General features: G+C 44.3%; 1 long non-coding RNA gene across 1 annotated transcript; it reads left to right on the top strand.

Moving 5' to 3' along the window:
• The first annotated feature begins 2,116 nt into the window (after nt 1-2,116).
• Nucleotides 2,117-17,873, top strand: LOC145529039 (uncharacterized). Its single transcript, XR_014070859.1, has 2 exons — nt 2,117-2,454; nt 15,415-17,873. It is a non-coding gene; the product is annotated as an uncharacterized LOC145529039 (long non-coding RNA).
• Nucleotides 17,874-20,047: the final 2,174 nt, after the last annotated feature.

Here is a 20,047-nt window from a genome sequence, read left to right on the forward strand (position 1 = left end):
TCTGAGAAGGTGCACGTTGCTGGGGAATTTTGTGTACTCAGTGAAGTAAAAGTCGCTCAGTCGTGTCTGACTCTTGTGATCCCATGGACTATACAGTCCATGGAATTCTCCAGGCCAGAATACTAGAGTGGGTAGCCTTTCCCTTCCCCTGGAGATCTTCCCAACCCAGAGATAGAACCCAGGTCTCCCACACTGCAGGCAGATTCTTTACCAGTTGAGCCACAAGGGAAGCCCAAGAGTACCAGAGTGGGTATCCTCTCCCTTCTCCAGCGGATCTTCCCGACCCAGGAATCAAACTAGAGTCTCCTTCATTGCAGGAGGATTCTTTACCAACTGAGCGATCTGTTAAACTTAGCTAAAGGCTTTCTTAGAATTGCTAAAATAATTTTTTAATTTTATCAACAATTTCTAACATGCCCTGATAGATTCATCCACTGACTCTGGAGCAGACACCAGGATGACTTTCAGGAGGCTGATGAAAAAGAACTCCAATTGCTCTGTGTTACAAAAGCTGCGGCGGGCAGGCACAGCCTCTTCCATGAAGTCCTCAGGCAAGAGTGACACTGCTGAGCAGTCACTATGGTGTCCTTCAGGGCAGTGATGCCTGCAAGCTCAGTCTTATTGCCTTGATTCAGTTCTCTTCTTGATTCCAAACTTTGTCCCCGATTTAGACACACCGGGTACTCTGTGCTGGCCTTCACGAGTCACAGGCACTGTATTCTGCTGGGAGATGGGGCCCTGGAGAGTGGCTTCTGTGTCTGGCAGCTCCACTCCAGATTTTAGTGTGAGTCATAATATATCACTAATCTCTTGACCTCTATTTAAAAATCTTCTGGTGGCCAAGCTGCTGTCACCTGTTCCTCATACAGGAAAAAGCATAATCATCAATACAAGCCAGCCCAGCCGGGGCTGAAATAACAGCTCAGAGAAAGTGCCAGCAGACACACTCTTCCCACAGGCTGGTCCTGTCTGCCTTGTGAGCTGCCCCACACTGGGTCCAGGGGAATTATTTTAGGATTATTTCTGAGGGTGGAGAGAACATTAGACACTCAGCCATTTCCCCTGGTTTCCGTGCCAGAGGTTGGGTGTGTTCTTTGGCAGAGGATCAAGGAAGTGTGGTGCATTCTTAGTAAGCTAAGATGGCTGGGTGATGTCATGGTTTATTCCCCGGGCTCTGCTTTCAGCAATATGCCAAACTCTATGGCTTCACCTGCTACCTCCTAAAATAGGGGACTTAGATCCGATTCTAGAACATAGTTAGAATGACATTCCACATAATACAAAACATCGCAGGGCTTAGCTGGCAATCTAAAGTAATATAAATTAACATTCAGTACTCCAAAATTTGGACCACCAAACTAATCTGGACAATAAGCTTCACTGACTTTCTCAAGACCTTTTACACTGGCACAATGCTCACATTTTACATTATGTAAACTTTATGCTTACTTTTTACCCATATTGGGATATTTATGATTGGAGAAAACGTTTAAGCTTTATTAAACCAGTCTCCTGGAACCCACACCCCATTTATTCTCATTTTCCCAGTTCTCCACCTCTACATGCAGGCAACTGTCCCTGCTGAGAGTAGGCACAGCTGTCCTTTGCCCCTCATGACCCTATCAAAGATCCTGGCACCTGTCCCACCATGTACCATGCCCTGTGGAGATACCCCCTCCTTCCTCCATTGCTCCAGTGGTTCAAAGAATAATAATTCATGGTTCATAATCAACACATGGCTCCCTGGTACCATCTCCATGAAGCTATTGAAGAGGGAAAAAAATTTACAATAACTTCCTGCTCGTTCTGCTTCTGAAACTCAGCTTGCTTCTTGCAAAGTCTGGATCACGTAGGTCACATAGTCTTGGAATATGGAGACTTACAACAATGCTAGGAACTGAAGCTTATCTCACTCACCCTTTCCCTGCTTTTGCCTAGCCCCTATAATCCTGCTTAACCAGCCTGTCCATGTAAAGGTCAGGCACCACCCCCATCCTAACCACTGTTCCCATATAAGCAAAACCCTTAGTTTAAACCAGCATGTTAATAGTTAGCAAGGCCAACTGTAGTCTGATGTCATACCCTGTCTATAAAAACTCTGTAACCCCTTTGTTCAGGGCTCAGAGCTTGGAGTGGTAACTCCTCTGGGCCCACCAGTATGATAAACCTGAGTTCTCCAATTCCCCGAGTGTGGTGCTTGGTTTCTCAATTACTGGTTTCTGCAGCATTTCTGGAGGTCCCATCAAGAGTCCAACCACGCCAGCCCCTTGAGCTGCCAGACCAGTGGCTTGGCCAGGCCAGAGGGGAGGAACTCCAAGATGAACAATGAGGTGCACCACCTGATGGTTTTCTGGATTCTCTTTCGGACCAGCATTCCGACTCTCTGGACAGCCAAGCCCCAACTATACTCATTGGAGGGATGGACCGACTCACCAGGAACAGCCATGAGATAAGGTAAGGTCCCAAGGCCAGTCCCTAGTCAGGTCCTACCCCAATGGGTAGAAGAAGAGACTCTTCTACCAAAGAGACCTCCTGTGGGCTCCCAGGAAGGGAGCAACGGTTAGGGAAACCTGGGGACCCGGGAGAAGGAAATCATTGTGATAACCTCTGAGTGACTGTGAGTGCATGACTGCTGATTGAACCGAGTGAGAGCTCCGTTGTCTTTGGACTACAGAGCCTAAGGGGGTCCTAACCTGTGGTCCCGTGATGACCTCATAAGGCTAAAAGATGGTGCCAATTTATGGGGTATCTGATCCCTCCCTGTGAGGCTGGTCCAGGTCAGGGGTTTATACCGACCTGCCAATGCTAAGAGGCATCTTAAATCTCCCTCGGGGGAGCAGCCAGGTGGACAAAAAGCGAATATAAACAAGTGTGCAGCCTGATTCACTTGCGCTTCAGGTTCAATCGTGTGGCTCCATGGCTTCAGACTACAGAGTCCAAGTGGGCCCTAACTTGCAGTTCCATGGCAACCTCATACAGTTCAACATGGTGTCTGTCTCTGGGAGACCCCATCCCTCCCTGTGAGTCAGAGCTGTGTCAGGGGTTTATACTGCCCCACCAAAGCTAAGAGGCACCTAAATTCCCCCCGGGGACGCAGCCAAGCAGGCAACTGAATGGTCTCCTCTTTTGAGGTGGCACCCACCCTGTTTGTCTTTGTGCCACCAACACAGGGTGGGAAACACAGGGAGGGGGAAAATTGGTTCTGATTTGATCTAGAAGTTGTGTATGTCCAAGCGGCCTTTTTGCCCTAGGGCCTTCCGCCAAAATTATTTCCCTAAAACTTTTAAGCCTCACTCTCCCCTTCCATCAGGTGACTCCTTGAGCTGACTTACTGAGAAATTGGTTTTCCTCAAAAAACTTGCCACGTTTGCCAGGTGGCTCTGTACCTCCCTCTCTCTTGGTCCCTTGAGCCAACCCCTGTGGAGTGGCACACTCTGACGTGCTCCTGCATACTTTTGAAGTCTTATTAGAAGGCTGCCTTCCTCTGTCACCTTTTCCTTCATAATTCCCTGATTCCAGGAGGATTTTAGGCCCTTCACCTAGGCGAGGAGTATGCATATTGCTCTCTCCACCCGCTCAGTGCCCTCAAGAGTGTCAATCACTCTAGACTCCCTCCGGAGCCCCACCTGGTTATTCCTCCATGAACCCCATTATGAGGGATCACCTCCTTTCAGCCCCATCTCCCTGGGATATTTAGCTATCAGGGCCATCTTCAAGGAAGCATGTAATTGTGCTGTCTGGAATACTGGGCCTTCCAGTAGTGGCAGCATCAGAGCTAACTAGGTTATAAGACCTTAAGACAAGGCCCTTCCCATGCGTGCCCTTCTCCTTTCTGGTCAAAGAGGTAGATTACATTTGTCAACATGGGGGGAAGTTCCTCTAAGCCAACAGTTTTAGACTGCATGATAAACAACTTTAAAAAGGGCTTCGCAGGGGATTATGGAGTCAAGATGAATGACTCCCAGGAAGCTCCATAACTTATGCTAGCTAGAATGGCCATCCTTTGATGTTGGATGGCCGCAAGAGGGCACTCTCGACCTGCCCACCATCCAAGCAGGGTACCGGGTAGTCACCGAGACTCCAGGACATCCAAATCAATTTCTGTACATAGACTCCTGGCTCCTAATAGTGCAGACCCTGCCCCTATGGGGAAGATTTTGCAGGAATGGAAAGGGACAGAGTAGGGTATTTGTGGCCCAACCGCTCAAAAGGAAGAAAAGCCTATATTCCAAGGAGACCCAGTGGAAGATCCACCACTGCCCCTGCCATATGTTCCCATGCACAGCCAGCGCCAGATCCATTGCTGGACAGTCCACCTCCCTCCGTGTCCCCCGCACCACCTCATGAGCAAGACTCCAGCCCAGAACCATTAGGGAGATGGCTCCGTTTGGCCAACCAATCTAACCAGTAGGCCACAGACCGTCAGATGCCACTACAGGATACTCAATGTCCCCAACAAGTGAATGAGGACAGTTCAGTCCAGCTTGGCCGCTCCATCCTCTATTACCAGCCCTTCAGCACTACCGAACTCTTGAACTGGAGGCACCATGATCCAGCGTACTCTGACAAACCACAGGCTGTGATTGATCTAGAGTCCATTTTCTACACCCATCAACCTACATGGGACAACCTTCACCAGCTCCTTATGACTCTCTTCACCACTGAGGAAAGGCGGCATATCTCAACAGAAGCCCAAAAGTGGCTCCAAGGACAGGCCCCCACAGAGGTCTTAGATGTAGAAGGATAGGCGCAAGAAGCAATGCCAGAGATGAGACCTGAATGGAATTTCAATTACCAGAGAGGGACAAGAAGCCCTGAGCAACTATCATGATGCCCTTATACATGGACTCTGAGCAGGAGTCAAAAAGCCCACCAATATGCCCAAAACTAGAATGATAATCTAAAACCAGATGAAAGCCCCACCAATTTCTATGAAAGTCTGTGTGAAGCATTCTGAGCATACACCCAGTTTGACCTTGAGACACCCAAGAATCAACGGATGATTAACGCTGCCTCTGTGGCTCAATCCTGTGCAGACATTTGGTGAAAGCTCCAAAAGCTGTAAGGCTTCGGTGGGATGAATGCCACACAGCTCCTGGAGGAGGCAAACAAGATCTTTGTAAACTGGAACCGCAAGTCTCAAGGAGAAGCAGATAGAAGAATGAAACAGAGAACAACCCTGCTGGCAGCAGCATTGGGGAACCCAGGTCCAGTGAAATAGACTGTTCCCTCACTGAAAGGGGATGCCAAGAAGAGACCACCACTACACCATGACCAGTGTGCCTATTGCAAAGAGGCTGGACACTAGAAGAATGAATGCCCCCATTGCAGAGGGACATCTGAAGGGTTGAAGAAGTTCAGTCAACCCACAAGGAAGGTACTAGCCTGAGCCAGTTGTCCAAGACCTTATCGACCTGACCAGAGCAGAACTGGGCTATGGAGGCCTGGGCTCCCTGATCCTTGGGCCCCTGGGAGCCTCTGGTCATGATGAAAGTATGGAGCCAATCAATGACTTTTTTGGTGGACACCAGAGCTGAACAGTCCATGGTAACCACACCCATGGCTTCCCTCACAAGCCGAACAGCAACTATTGTTGGGGCCACAGGGAACATGGCTGCCCACTCATTTTGCAAAGCCCATTCATGCCAGCTAGGGGGCCACCTAGTGACTCATGAATTTCTGTGCTTACTGGAATGCCCCATTCCCCTGCTGGGCAGAGACTACTGACAAAGCTGGGGGCACAGAGCACCTTCGTCCCTGGGAAGACAGCAAGCCTCACCCTGGGGAGCCAGTTGGCTTTGATGATGGCTGTAACTGTGTCCAGGGAAGATGAATGGCGCCTCTATTCCTCAAGGAGGGAACAAATAAATCCCACCAGCCTGCGAAAAGAATTCCCTGCTATCTGGGCAGAGAAGGGCCCCCAGGTTTTGCCAAAAACCAAGAGCCCATCGTGGTGGACCTGAGGCCAGGAGCCATTCCTGTCAGACAGAGACAATACCCAGTACCACAGGAGGCATGTCTGGGAATTCGGGACACATCCAGCACCTCCGAGATGCTGAAATCCTACTCGAGTGTCAGCCTTCCTGGAATACTCTGCTCCTACCAGTCAAGAAGCCTGGAGGGAATGACTACCACCCCATTCAGGACCTCTGTGCCATCAACAATGCAGTGATCACGGTCCATCCAGTGGTCCCAAATCCCTACACTCTCCTGAGCCTCTTACCCTCTCAAGCAAGCTGGTTCACCTGCCTAGGTCTCAAGGATGCATTCTTCTGCCTTTGGCTATCACTGGCCAGCCATCCCTTGTTTGCCTTTGGGTGGGAAGACCCACACACTGGGAGAAAGACACAGCTGACTTGGACCCGACTGCCTCAAGGCTTCAAGAACTCACCTGCCCTGTTTGGTGAAGCCCTGGCTGTGGATCTTGCTGCCTTTCCTGGATAAACTTTGAACTGCATCTTACTCCAGTATGTAGATGACCTGTTGCTAGCCAGTCCCACCCAAGGGGACTGCTGGAAAAGCACCAAAGCCCTGTTGGCTCCACTCTCCACCTCAGGATACAAGGTGTCATGGAAAAAGGCTCAGATCTGAAAACAGGAGGTGGAATACCTTGGATTTGTCATCTTGTAAGGGCATCCATCGGGTACTCAGACATGAGAGGAAGCAAGCCATCTGCTCAATACCTTGGCCAAGCACTAAGAAATAAGTCTGTGAGTTCCTCAGGGCAGCCGGATTCTGCCAGATATGGATCCTGGGTTTCTCTGAGATTGCCAAGACATTGTTTGAAGCCATAGCAGGGTGTAGTAAGGACCCCTTAGAGTGGGGGCCTGAACAGGAAAAGCCTTCAGGGAGATGAAGAGACTCTTGCCCAGTGCTCCAGCATTGGGGCTGCTGGACATGACACTAGACTTTAACCTCTTCATGCAGGAGAGAAATCACACTGCACTGGGATCCTCACACAAAGAGCTGGGCCATGGCAGCGCCTGGCGGCATGCCTGTCCAAATGGCTGGGCCCTGTGGCCGCAGGATGGCTTCCGTGTCTCTGGGCATTAGCTGCCACTGTGTTCCTGGTCAGAGAAGCAGATAAGCTTACTCTGGGACAAAATACAAATGTTAAAGTTCCCCATGCTGTTGCTGTGTTGATGAATAGCTATGGGCATAAGTGGTTGACCAACACCAGGATGACTCACTATCAAGAACTGCTTTGTAAAAACCCACAGGTCCAACTCAAGACTGTGCAGACGCTGAACCCCACCACCTTCTTATCTATGGTAACGGGAACCCCCAATCACACTGCAAGGAGGTTATAGATAAAATTTACTCAAGCAGGCCAGACATGACGGACATTCCCCTCCAGAACCCAGAACTGAAACTGTTTACTGACGGAAGCAATTTCATCCAGGATGGGCAGTGCACAGCAGGCTATGCCGTAACAATAACTGATGAGATAGTGAAGGCTGAGACCTTGCCACAAGGGTGGTCAGCACAACGGGGTGAGCTGTGGGCACTCACCCAGGTGCTAAAGCCTGCCAAAGGAAAGTGAGTCAACATCGATACTGACTCAGGGTATGCCTTTGCTACTTTACATGTTCATGGAGCCATTTTTTAAAGAAAGGGGACTACTGACAGTGGTGGGTGGGGAGGGGGGAAGAGATTAAAAACAAAGAGAAAATCCTTCAGCTGTTAGAGGCAGTCTGCAAGCCTTCCCAAGTGGCAGTCATCCACTACAAAGGCCATCAAAGAGGAACTGATCCAGTCAGAGAAGGCAATTGGTCAGCTGACCAGGCAGCCAAGGATGTGGCAACCCAACCGAGCCCTATAGTGTGCCCCGAGTCAGATTGTAAGGTCCTCTCAGCACCAGAATTGCCTCCGCCCCCGAGATATACCAAGGAAGAAGATCAATGGGCTTTAGACGAGGGAGGAACAAAAGGAAAAGAGGGTGGTGGAAGCTCCCAGACCAAAGACTCTGTCCCCAGCAATATAGCAGTCAAGCTGGTGAAACAACATCATGGGACAACTCATTTAGGAAAAACTGTGCTGGAAAGTTTGCTGAGTTGCTACTGTTTCATTCCAAAGCTCCTAAGGGTTAGGGTCAGAGTCAGGGTCAGGGTCAGGGTTAGGGTGTGTGCCCTAGTGCTGTAGCAAAGAATAGAGCAATGATACCGATTAGGGAAAGGGGCAGGAGTTGATAATGAAAGTCCATTGGTATTTTGATAGCTGGATCCTCAAGCTTCGCCATGTGTTAACCAGCCGGCTGCCAGAGTGTGGCTGGAGCAAGGCTGAAGAATCCTCAAGCTTCTGCTGTGCGTTGACTGGTCAGCTTCCAGAGTGACTAGAGCAAGGCTCAGCATACTTCGTGGGTTAGGGCTGTTGTCTTTGGAACCAGACCCTGAGGAGGTTTTCAGGGTCCTGAACTGCTTTCCAGGTGTTCTTGTCACAGGAAGCCATCTTGACTCTGGTGTGGTGGATCCAGGGGGTGACAACCTGTGTACCCAGATCGCTGCTAAATGTGTGACTTGCATGCAGAACAATGCCAGCCAGGGACCAAGATCCAGCTCAGGATGTAGACAGTTGAGACACAGCCCTTTGAAGGTTTAGAAGTGGACTTTACTGAAGTCAAGCCCTATAGGGGCTATAAGTATTTACTTGTGGTAGTCCGCACCTACTCGGGAGGGACTGAGGCCTACCCCACACATACTGAGTGGGCACGAGAGGTGGCCAAGGCCCTACTAAGAGACATAATTCTGAGATATGGGCTGCCTCTCTCCACAGGGTCTGACAACAGGCCAGGCTTTGTGTCTGAGATAATCTGGACTTTGTCCAAGACACTGGGATTCAAATGGAAGCTTCACATCTCTTACAGACCACAGAGCTCAGGGAAAGTTGAGTGCATGAATCGGACTCTCAAGACTGCCTTAGCTAAGCTCTCTCAGGACACCCAGTTACCTTGGGTCGACACGCTACCCTTAGCCTTGCTCCAAGCCTGATGCACCCCGAGGTCCTCAGCCTATTACCCCTTTGAGATCTCTTATGGGAGAATATCCCCAGTGATAGGAGAGCTCATGGAAGACCCCCAATAACTAGCTGACCTGGAGATGTCCTGACACCTCCAGGCCCGGGAAAAGTCTTCCACCATCTCTCCTGAGAAACCTTAGAAAGGACACCCATTCTTTTGGACAATTGGGTTCATCCCTATCAGCCAGGAGATGAGCTATGGGTTAAAGACTGGGAAAAGGAACCACTTCAGCCAGTTTGGACAGGCCCTCACACGGTCGTCCTGGCAACCCCTACTGCTGATAAAATTACAGATGTCACCCCCTAGATCCACCACACCAGAGTCAAGATGGCTTCCTGTGACAAGAACACCTGGAAAGCAGTTCAGGACCCTGAAAACTTCCTCAGGGTCTGGTTCCAAAGACAACAGCCCTCACCCATGAAGTACTCTGAGCCTTGCTCTAGTCACTCTGGAAGCTGACCAGTCAATGCACAGCAGAAGCTTGAAGATTCTTCAGCCTTCCTCCAGCCACACTCCAGCAGCTGGCTGGTTAACACATGACGAAGCTTGAGGATCCGGCTATCGAAATACCAACGGACTTTCATTATCAACTTCTGTTCCTTTCCCTAATCGGTACCATTGCTGTATTCTTTGCTGTAGCACTAGCTTCAGCTGCACTCCAGGACTGGAATTTGGGTCAGAGGCTGCTGTTAGCTGTCTGTTATCTTGCTATAGTGGGAAGCCTCATTCTTATCAGGTATCTCTTATAATCGATCCTTCCTACTAACCAAACTGCTCCTGGTATAGCTGATATGCCGCCTCACAATAGGTTCAGTTGCTGTGGCCATGGCAACCCAAAGACCAGGAGGAAAACTTTTGCTAGTGCTCAGTTATCTGTTGTGTGTGGGCTACTTTGCAGTCTTTTGGTGTTTCTTGCTATAACAGATGGTGCCACTCTTTGCCCACCATGTACCTGTCGGCAATACCTTCTGTCCTCATTTAGTCAACAATTAGATCAGTACGTTAGGGAACCTGTCTCCATAACCACGAAACATATGTCCAAGGACGCAGCCAGAATGCTAGATCTGCTATCCTGCTCTTCCCCCAGGTGAGCCTGTCCCTGCTCCTGTTACCTTTCCCCCTAAAAACCCAGCTCCGGCCCAGACGCCTTCTCCTCCTAACACCGTGGCATTGCCTTTATGTCCCTGTGTCTCTATCTACCCCCAAATATCATGCAAATGTTATGACCTGGAACAACTTTTGCCTGACAAAAAGATGGGAAGATCTACTGGACAGGGAAAATAGTGTCGATGGGGCTACTTGGACCAAACTTGCCCCAGAGTTCCAGGCCCGGCCTGTTGGAAAACTGACCGAGACTATAGGCCACTACCAAGAATAAAGTCGAATGACACTTACAGTTTGGACCCCCACCTGTATCAGATTCTCAGTACACAGATTCTCTTATACCACATCCTTAATAATACTAACCCCCAGCTGGCCAGGATTGTTGTCTTTGCTTATCCTTGGAGGCCCCACATTATTTAGCTACACCAGTCCTATTAACTAATGTAACACAGGTGGGATCTCCAACAAATTCATCTGTACCAGAAGAAATGTTGAAACCATGCCTGAGGAGAGTTGTACTAACTCTAAAGTCCCCTGAGTGCTTTACAGATAATGGAGGGACAGTACCCGTAGGCAATTTAACTAAGGACCATTGCAATCAAGTCTTAAAGATGAATGGCCCACTCATCCTCCCACAAGCACAACATGGAACCGTCCCCACTAAGGAAGTTTCTTTATATGTGGAGCAGATGCCTACTTATGCCTATCAGTCAATTGGAGGGGCATCTGTACTTTCGCTTTCCTCACTCCCCAGGTAAATATCGTCCCCAACAATCAGACTCTCACCGTTCCTCTGGCAGCACAGACACAATTGAAAAGAGCCATCCAGTACATACCCCTGTGGGTCAGTCTGGAGATAATGGCTGGAATAGGTATGGGGGTAGGAGGAATTGCCTCATCAGCCACCTTTTACCATAAATTATCCAGGGACTTGACAGATGATATTAAGAGAGTAGCTAAATCATTAGTGGCCTTGCAAGATCAACTAGACTCCCTGGCTGCCATGGTATTACAAAATAGGAGGGGGCTGGACTTACTGACAGCTCAGAAAGGCGGACTCTGCCTCTTCTTGAATGAAAAATGCTGCTTGTGTGTAAACCGATCAGGAATAGTTAGAGATGTGGCCCAGCAGCTAAAGGAACATATTACAAAAAGGAGACAAAAACTAGCTGATTCCTGGAACAATTGGAACAATACTGGGAGTTGAGCATCGTGGCTTCTCACTTTAAAGGGCCCTCTCTTCCTGCTCCTTGCAGCACTCATTTGGTCCTTGCATTCTCAATGCAATTACCTGGTTCATAACCTTTTGGATTGAATCCATAAAGTTACAAATGGTAGCAGCTCAATACAGACCTCTAAACAATGATGAGCTCAGTATGTCCTACTAAAAGTGAGGTGATGCTTTCTATAATGAGTGATAGAAGCATCAAGAGCAGGGATTGAAGAGGAAAAGTTAAAATTTACAATAACTTCCTGCTCGTTCTGCTTCTGTGATTCAGCTTGCTCCTTGCAAAGTCTGGATCACGTAGGTCACATAGTCTCGGGAAACGGAGACTTTCAACAATGCTAGGAACTGAAGCTTATCTCACTCACACTTGCCTGCTTTTGCAATTGCCTAACCCCTGTAATCCTGCTTAACCAGCCTGTCAGTGTAAAGATCAGGCAGCCCGCCTCCCCACCACACTCCATCCTACCTGCTGTTCCAGCACACGAGCACGAAACCCCTAGTTCAAACCAACTCATTAACAGTTAGCGTTGTCCACTATAGTCTGATGTCACACACAGTCTATAAAGCTTTGTAACCCCTTTGTTGAGGGCTCAGAGCTTGGAGAGTTAACTCCTCTGGGCCCGCTGGCGTAATAAACCCGAGTGCTCCTGCTCTCCGAGTGTGTGCTTGGTTTCTTAGTTACTGGTTTTTGCAACACTGTCATCTAGGGTCTCTGTGCTCACCGGGCCTCTCGGACGGCGGCCTCTGCCACTGCCGCGCTCACGTTGTCAGTCAGCGCAGAGCTGTGAGGGTGTCTGGAGCTCTCTCCTGCCTCTGTGTCCCTGTGTGCCATCAGCCACCTGTACTGGCAATTCTTCCATCAGAAATGCTTCTCGTAGCTCTTCCTCCAGCCTCAGGCTGCCTCTCTAGTTTCGAATCACATCCCTTTGCTCCATATCGTTCCCTGAATAGTCCTGACTCCAAACTCTCCTTTTAATCTGTCATGATTATCACCACTTTCCTCACACCTCTTCTCCACTCAACAGTCTGGGCTTCTTAATCACCAAGTTTTGCATTTACATAATAATTTCATATCATGAAGAAAAAAATTTAATATTCAATCATTTTGGACCAAATACAGTTTTGTTTTTGTTTTTTTTTTACAAAGATCATTCTGCCCTCTCTGCAATACCTTTACTAATTTAAATAACTTAAGGACCTGAGGAAGCTCTGTTATAAATATGCTGTATAAATTATATGCGTATTATGCTTATCTTTCAACTTAACTACTTAACATGCTATTCTTCATTATTGAATCATCCAGTTTGAGATATTTTGAAGCTGTTTTATCAGGTGCGTACATGTTTAAAACTGAGATAGCAACCTGGTATGTTGAAATTTTTACGATTTTGTAGCAACCTTTCGGGCTTCCCTGGTAGTTCACCTAGTAAAGAATCCGCCTGCAATGCGAAAGACCCTGGTTCAATTCCTGGGTCAGGAATATCTGCTGGAGAAGGATAAGCTACCCACTCCAGTATTCTTGGGCTTCCCAGGTGGCTCAGATGGTAAGGAATCTGCTGGCAATATAGGAGACCTGGGTTCAATCCCTGAGTTGGGAAGATCCCCTGGAGGAGGGTATGGCAACCCACTCCAGTATTCTTGCCTGTAGAATCCCCATGGACAGAGGACCTTGGTGGGCTACAGTCCATGGGGTCACAAAGAGTCGGACAGGACTGAGCAACTAAGCACAGCACAGCAGTGACCTTTCCTATCTAATAATATAAAAATAGGATTTAAGACCATAAGTATTAGTGAAATTGGAGAGGGTCACTATACAATGTGTCGTTTTCATTCTTATACTTTCAACTTATGTTGAAAACTTTTATTTATACATCCATGTATTTTTCACTGTAATTTATTTCACTTACATTTATTTTATTGATCAATTTGGACCTATGTGGTAGGCAAATGCCTTGTTCTGCAGAGATCCATTCTCATAAGAGTGTTCTTTCAGAGAATCTGATCTAACAAAACCTGTTTTTACAGTCTGTGTATTATTTTATTTCTCTTATGCATTTTTCATTATTTTAATTTATGTCTCATTTCGGGGGGGGGTATTGATGTTTACATCTCCTCCACCACCACCCCAAAAAAAAAATTTTTGTTCTTTCTTTTAGAAAGTGAAAGTCGCTCAATCGTGTCCAACTCTCTGCGACCCTGTAGACTATACAGTCCATGGAATTCTCTAGGCCAGAATACTGGAGTGAGTAGCCTTTCCCTTCTCCAGGGATCTTCCCAACCCAGGGATTGAACCCAGGTGTCCTGCATTGCTGGTGGATTCTTTCCCAGCTGAGCTGCAAGGGAAGCCCAAGAATCCTGGAGTGGGTAGCCTAACCCTTCTCCAGGGGATCTTCCTGACCCAGGAATCAAACTGAGGTCTCCTGCATTGCAAGCAGATTCTTTACCACTGAGCTCTCAGGAAAGCCTGGAAGACTTTTAGCACATATTCAAATATTTCAGATTCTTCATTCCTTATGTTGGTAATATCTAGATTTAAAATTCATAGTTATTAAGATATATTTTTTCTTTTTCTTTGATCTTATTTTTAAGGATGATAAAATTAACCAAGATATGAAATCATTTGTTCCCTCATAAATCTCCTGTAGCATCTCCTAGACATTTCTTTCCACTTATACAACTATTTCATGCTTGTTTCCAATGCAGATCTTTGTCAAACCTTCCAAGACCTTCTGCGTCAGAGAGTATCTTAACATATGTCTGAATTTGAATGACAATTTATTTGGATATAAACTTTTAGGTGCTAAGTTGTTTCCCTTCACTATAGGGAATATCCTACTTCACTGTCTTCTTGCAACTAGTTGATGGTGAAAAACAAATGATGTCAATCTCATTCTTGGGCTCATCTGAGTTTTTTTTCTTTTTGGCTGTGAAGCCTTCTAATTTCTCTTTGCCTTTGATAGCTTATGTTTTACTATAATGTATGTACATGTAAGCTTTCTTTACCTCTCTTCAAGGGCACACTATGAGGCCTTTGAAACAAAGGTCTTTCATCTTTATTTGACTTAGGAAAATTTAATTCCCATCATTTGTTCAAATATTTCTTCATCTCCATTTATATTTTCTCTTTCTGAGACTCCTATTATCTGGACATTGGCACTTCTGTTTCTCTCATCCATACATGTATATGTGTGTGTGTGTGTGTGTGTGTGTGTGTGTGTGTGTGTGTATGTCTTAATTGGAGGATAATTGCTTTACAATGTTGTGTTGGTTTCTGCCATACAACATCTTGAGTCAGTCATAAATATATATATGTATCCTCTCTCTCTTGAGTGTCCCTCCCACCTCCACCCCCCATCCCACCCCTCTAGATCATCACAGAGTACCAGGCTAAGCTTCCTGTGTTACATAGCAACTTCCCACTAACTATCTGTTTTACATATGTAATGTATATATGTCAATGTTACTTTCTCAATATATTTTTTTCAAAACTTGTTTTGGTTTTTCTCTTGAAGAGATTTCCTCAACCTGTCTCCTCATTCATTAACTCATTCCTCAGACACATCCTATTTAATGTATTCTTTAGTGTAAGTATTATTTTTTATAACTAATATTTCTGCTAATTTTCAGACATTTTTATTCTTGTTTCACATTACCAATTTTGTCTTTCGTCCCATTGAGTATATTTTTTTTAATTTATTTTTTAATGAAGGATAATTTCTTTACAGAATTTTGTTGTTTTCTGTCAAACCTCAACATGACTCAGCCATAGGTATATAGAGATTCCCTCCTTTCTGAACCTCCCTCCCATCTCCCTCCCCATCCCACCCCACCAGGTTGATACAGAGCCCCTGTTTGAGTTTCCTGAGCCATGTAGAAAATTCCCGTTGGCTATCTGTTTTACACATGGTAATGTAAGTTTCCATGTTACTCTTTCCATACAGATGTTTATGACAGAATGACTGAAAGTGACTATGAGTTGTTATTCATTCATGTATATAACTTAATGTCACTTCTGGGGCTTAGGATTTTTTAACTTAAATGTTTCTTCCTTATCATTTGTTCACAGACTCCATCGATAGTTATGAGCATCCACCTGATGTCAGGCAGTCTCCTGGGTGCTAAAGACACAGCACATGGAAGAGACAAAGTTTCAGCCTCCATAGAACCTGTGACTGAGATGGGAAGATAAAAGGCAAATAATGAAATAATGGAAACATAATGGAAACAAAATAATGGAAATTATGGATGTAACTTATAGTAGTAGTTAGACTAGAAAAAATGTACCAGAGAAAAAAGGTAGAAATAAAAGTGTGTGAGAGTAATATGATTTTGATTTTTACAAGCCAAGGGAGGCCTCTCTGAGGAAACAAAAGATGTTTTCCATGATTTCCCTGTATATGCTATGAGGTGATTTGCTCATTTTTTCACCCTAGTAAGTAAACTTCTTGATGAAAGTGAAAGAGGAGAGTGAAAAAGTTGGCTTGAAGCTCAACATTCAGAAAACTAAGATCATGGCATCTGGTCCCATCACTTCATGGGAAATAGATGGGGAAACAGTGGAAACAGTGTCAGACTTTATTTTTTGGGGCTCCAAAATCACTGCTGATGGTGACTGCAGCCGTGAAATTAAGACGCTTACTCCTTGGAAGGAGGGTTATGGCCAACCTAGATAGCATATTTAAAAGCAGAGACATTACTTTGCCAACAAAGGTCCGTCTAGTCAAGGCTATGGTTTTTCCAGTGGTCATGTATGGATGTGAGAGTTGGACGGTGAAGAAAGCTGAGCGCCGCAGAATTGATGCTTTTGAACTGTGGTGTTGGAGAAGACTTTTGAGAGTCCCTTGGACTGCAAGGAGATCCAATCAATCCATCCTAAAGGAGATCAGTCCTGGGTGTTCATTGGAAGGACTGATGTTGAAGCTGAAACTCCAATACTTTGGGCACCTCATGCAAAGTGTTGACTCATTTGAAAAGACCCTAATGCTGGGTAGGATTGGGGGCAAGAGGAGAAGGGGACGACAGAGGATGAGATGGTTGGATGGCATCACTGACTTGATGGACATGGGTTTGGGTAGACTCTGGGAGTTGGTGATGGACAGAGAGGCCTGGCGTGCTGCAATTCATGGGGTCGCAAAGAGTTGGACACGACTGAGCGACTGAACTGAACTGAACTGAACTGAACTGAAGTAAGGTTGGTCAGACAAACTGCTTATTTTCACTAGATTTAAAAAGCGTGCTTTATTGACAGTAATTTTACATATTTTCCTGCAAACTATGGCCCATGGGCCAACAACTTGTTTCCTTTATGTCTGTGTATGTTCTAACTCTACAATGGCAGAAATAATTGGGACAGGGATCAGATGGCCCAAAAGCCTGAAATATTTACTATCTGGGCCTTTACAGAAAAATTTTGTTTGTTCCTAGCCTGGATCATTGATTTTCAATTCCTTTGCATTTAAAGCCATTAATCACCCTTTTAGCGTTGCTTTAATTGCATTTAACTGGCTTTGATATGATCTACATGTTACCACTCATTTCAAACTATTTTTTAAATATTCACTATAACGTATCCTTTTGAAGAAGGAAACGGCAACCCACTCCAGTCTTCTTGCCTGGAGAACTCCATGGACAGAAGAGCCTGGCAGGCTGCAGGCCATGGGGTCAAAAGAGTAGACATGACTTAGCGACTAAACCACCATAATGTATCCTTTTACTCATTTATTTAGACATGAGTTGCTTAATTGCTAAACTATTAAGGATTTGTCTATTTATCTTTCTGTTTTTTATTTCCAGCTTAAATTCAAAGTTGTCAGAGAGCACACCTTGATTTTTCATTTACTTGAATTTTTTTTTTTTTGAGATTTAATTTAGGGACCAGCATATAGTATGCTTTTTTTTCCTTTCTTTCACATAGTATAATTGGTAACTGTTCCATGTGCACATAAAAAGAAACACTGATATGCAGCTGTCAAGTACAGTATTTTACATAGATAAATTGCATTAATTTGATTAATTATGTTTCTCAAATGTTTTATATCCTTGGTGATTTTTTGACTGCTGTTGTAATACTGAGAGACAAGTATTGAAATCTCCAACTGCTATTATATGATTTTAGATCAGTTTCTTCTCCTAATTGTGTTAAATTTTGCATTATATATTCTTTAGTTATTAGGTACACATAGGTGAAACATTAAGTGCAGAAAATTTTAGGATGCCTACCTGTTTAGTTGATGCTTTTATTATAAAATGTTTCTGTATGCTTCCTTTTTGTGTGAATTTTTGTCTTAACGTCCATTAATTTGATATTACATACAAATTACCAGCTTTCTCTTGGCTACAGTTTATATGACATAATTTTTTCTATCCTTTTACTTTCCATTTAACTGTGTCCTTAATTTAAACTTCTACTCTTGTAAATAGCACATATTCAAGTCTTGGTTTTGTATCCAGTGTGACAATCTCAGTCTTTAACTGGAATGTTTAGCAATTCATACATGATGTAGCTAATAAAATAAATGGATCTAAGTCTCAGTATTGCTATTTATTTCTATCAATACTATCTGTTATATGTTTCATATTTCTTTTCAGCAGGCTTCTTTTGCATTAAACTTATTTATTATTATATTATTCACCTCTATTTGCTATTCTTGAATATTTTAGTAGTTACCTAGAGATTCAATATGAATCCCTCATTTACTTCAGTTTACCTTAAGGGAGTTATTTTTACCATTTTCTGAACAGTATAAAAATTCTGTAACATTTTTAATCCATTTAATATTCTCATTTATTCTGCGATTGTTGTCATATATCTTTATTTTTATTTATTCTGCATGAGGTTCACCAATCTTTTTCAATTTGTGGGTTGATAGTTTTCAACAGCTTGAAGAAATTATTGCTATTCTATTTTCAAATGTTCATTCTGCTTCATTTTTTTCAATTTGGCTGGAATTCACATTAATCATAAAGTAATTAGTTGACTCTTTAAATTATTTGATTACTTATTTCACATTTATTTTATGCTCTCTTCTTTATTTCCATTCTTCTTCTCACTGCACTTTTTTTTAAATTTTTTTTGCTAGACGAAATATTCAAATTTTTAAACATGTTGACTATCTGGCACAGATGTAAGAGTATTTTAAATTAAAAGCCAAATTAAATGTGGACTCTAGAGAGTTATGTCAAACAATGAAACCACCCCTCTCCTTGAGGATGTTGGATGTTCATTTCTTTTTTTTTTTAAGATAAATTTTTTTATTTTAATTGGAGGCTAACTAGTTTACAATATTGTATTGGTTTTGCCATGCATTGACATGAATCTGCCATGGGTGTACATGTGTTCCCCATCCTGAACACCCCTCCCACCTCCCTCCCTATCCCATCCCTCTGGGTCACCCCAGTGCACCAGCCCCGAGTACCCTGTTTCATGCATTCAACCTGGACTGGAGATTCGGTTCACATATGATAATTTACATGTTTCAATGCCATTCTCTGAAATCATCTCAACCTCGCCCTCACAGACAGAGTCCAAAAGACTGTTCTATACATCTGTGTCTCTTTTGCTGTCTCGCATATAGGGTTATCATTACCATCTTTCTAAATTCCATATATATGTGTTAGTATACTGTATTGGTGTTTTTTTTCTGGCTTACTTCATTCTGTATAATAGGCTCCAGTTTCATCCACCTCGTTAGAACTGATTCAAATGCATTCTTTTTAATGGCAAGTGATATTCCATTGTGTGTATGTACCACAGCTTTCTTATCCATTCGTCTGCTGATGAGCATCTAGGTTGCTTCCATGTCCTGGCTATTGTAAACAGTGCTGAGATGAACATTGGGGTACACGTGTCTCTTTCAATTCTGGTTTCCTCGGTGTGTATGCCCAGCAATGGGATTACTGGGTCATATGGTTGTTCTATTTCCAGTTTTTTAAGGAATCTCCACACTGTTCTCCATAGTGGCTGTACTAGTTTGTATTCCCACCAACAGTGTAAGAGGGTTCCCTTTTCTCCACACCCTTTCCAGCATTTATTGTTTGTAGACTTTTGGATAGCAGCCATTCTGACGGGCGTGAAATGGTACCTCATTTTGGTTTTGATTTGCATATCTCTGATAATGAGTGATGTCGAGCATCTTTTCATGTGTTTGTTAGCCATCTGTATGTCTTTTTTGGAGAAATGTCTGTTTAGTTCTTTGGCCCCCTTTTTGATTGGGTCATTTATTTTTCTGGTATTGAGCTGCAGGAGTTGCTTGTATGTTTTTTGAGATTAATTGTTTGTCCGTTGCTTTGTTTGCTATTATTTTCTCCCATTCTGAAGGCTGTCTTCACCTTGCATATAGTTTCCTTTGTTGTGCAGAAGCTTTTAATTTTAATTAGGTCCCATTTGTTTATGTTTGCTTTTATTTCCAATATTCTGGAGGTGGGTCATAGAGGATCCTGCTGTTATTTATGTCGGAGAGTGTTTTGTCTATGTTTTCCTCTAGGAGTTTTATAGTTTCTGGTCTTACATTTAGATCTTTAATCCACTTTGAGTTTATTTTTGTGTATGGTGTTAGAAAGTGTTCTAGTTTCATTCTTTTACAAGTGATTGACCAGTTTTCCCAGCACCACTTGTTAAAGAGATTGTCTTTTCTCCATTGTATATTCTTTGTTTATGTGGTGTATTACATTGATTAATTTGCGGATATTGAAGAATCCTT

The sequence above is a fragment of the Giraffa tippelskirchi genome, chromosome 12 (genome assembly GCF_054371585.1).
Source record: "Giraffa tippelskirchi isolate mGirTip1 chromosome 12, T2T-mGirTip1v1.2.pri, whole genome shotgun sequence".
Lineage (NCBI taxonomy): Eukaryota > Metazoa > Chordata > Mammalia > Artiodactyla > Giraffidae > Giraffa > Giraffa tippelskirchi.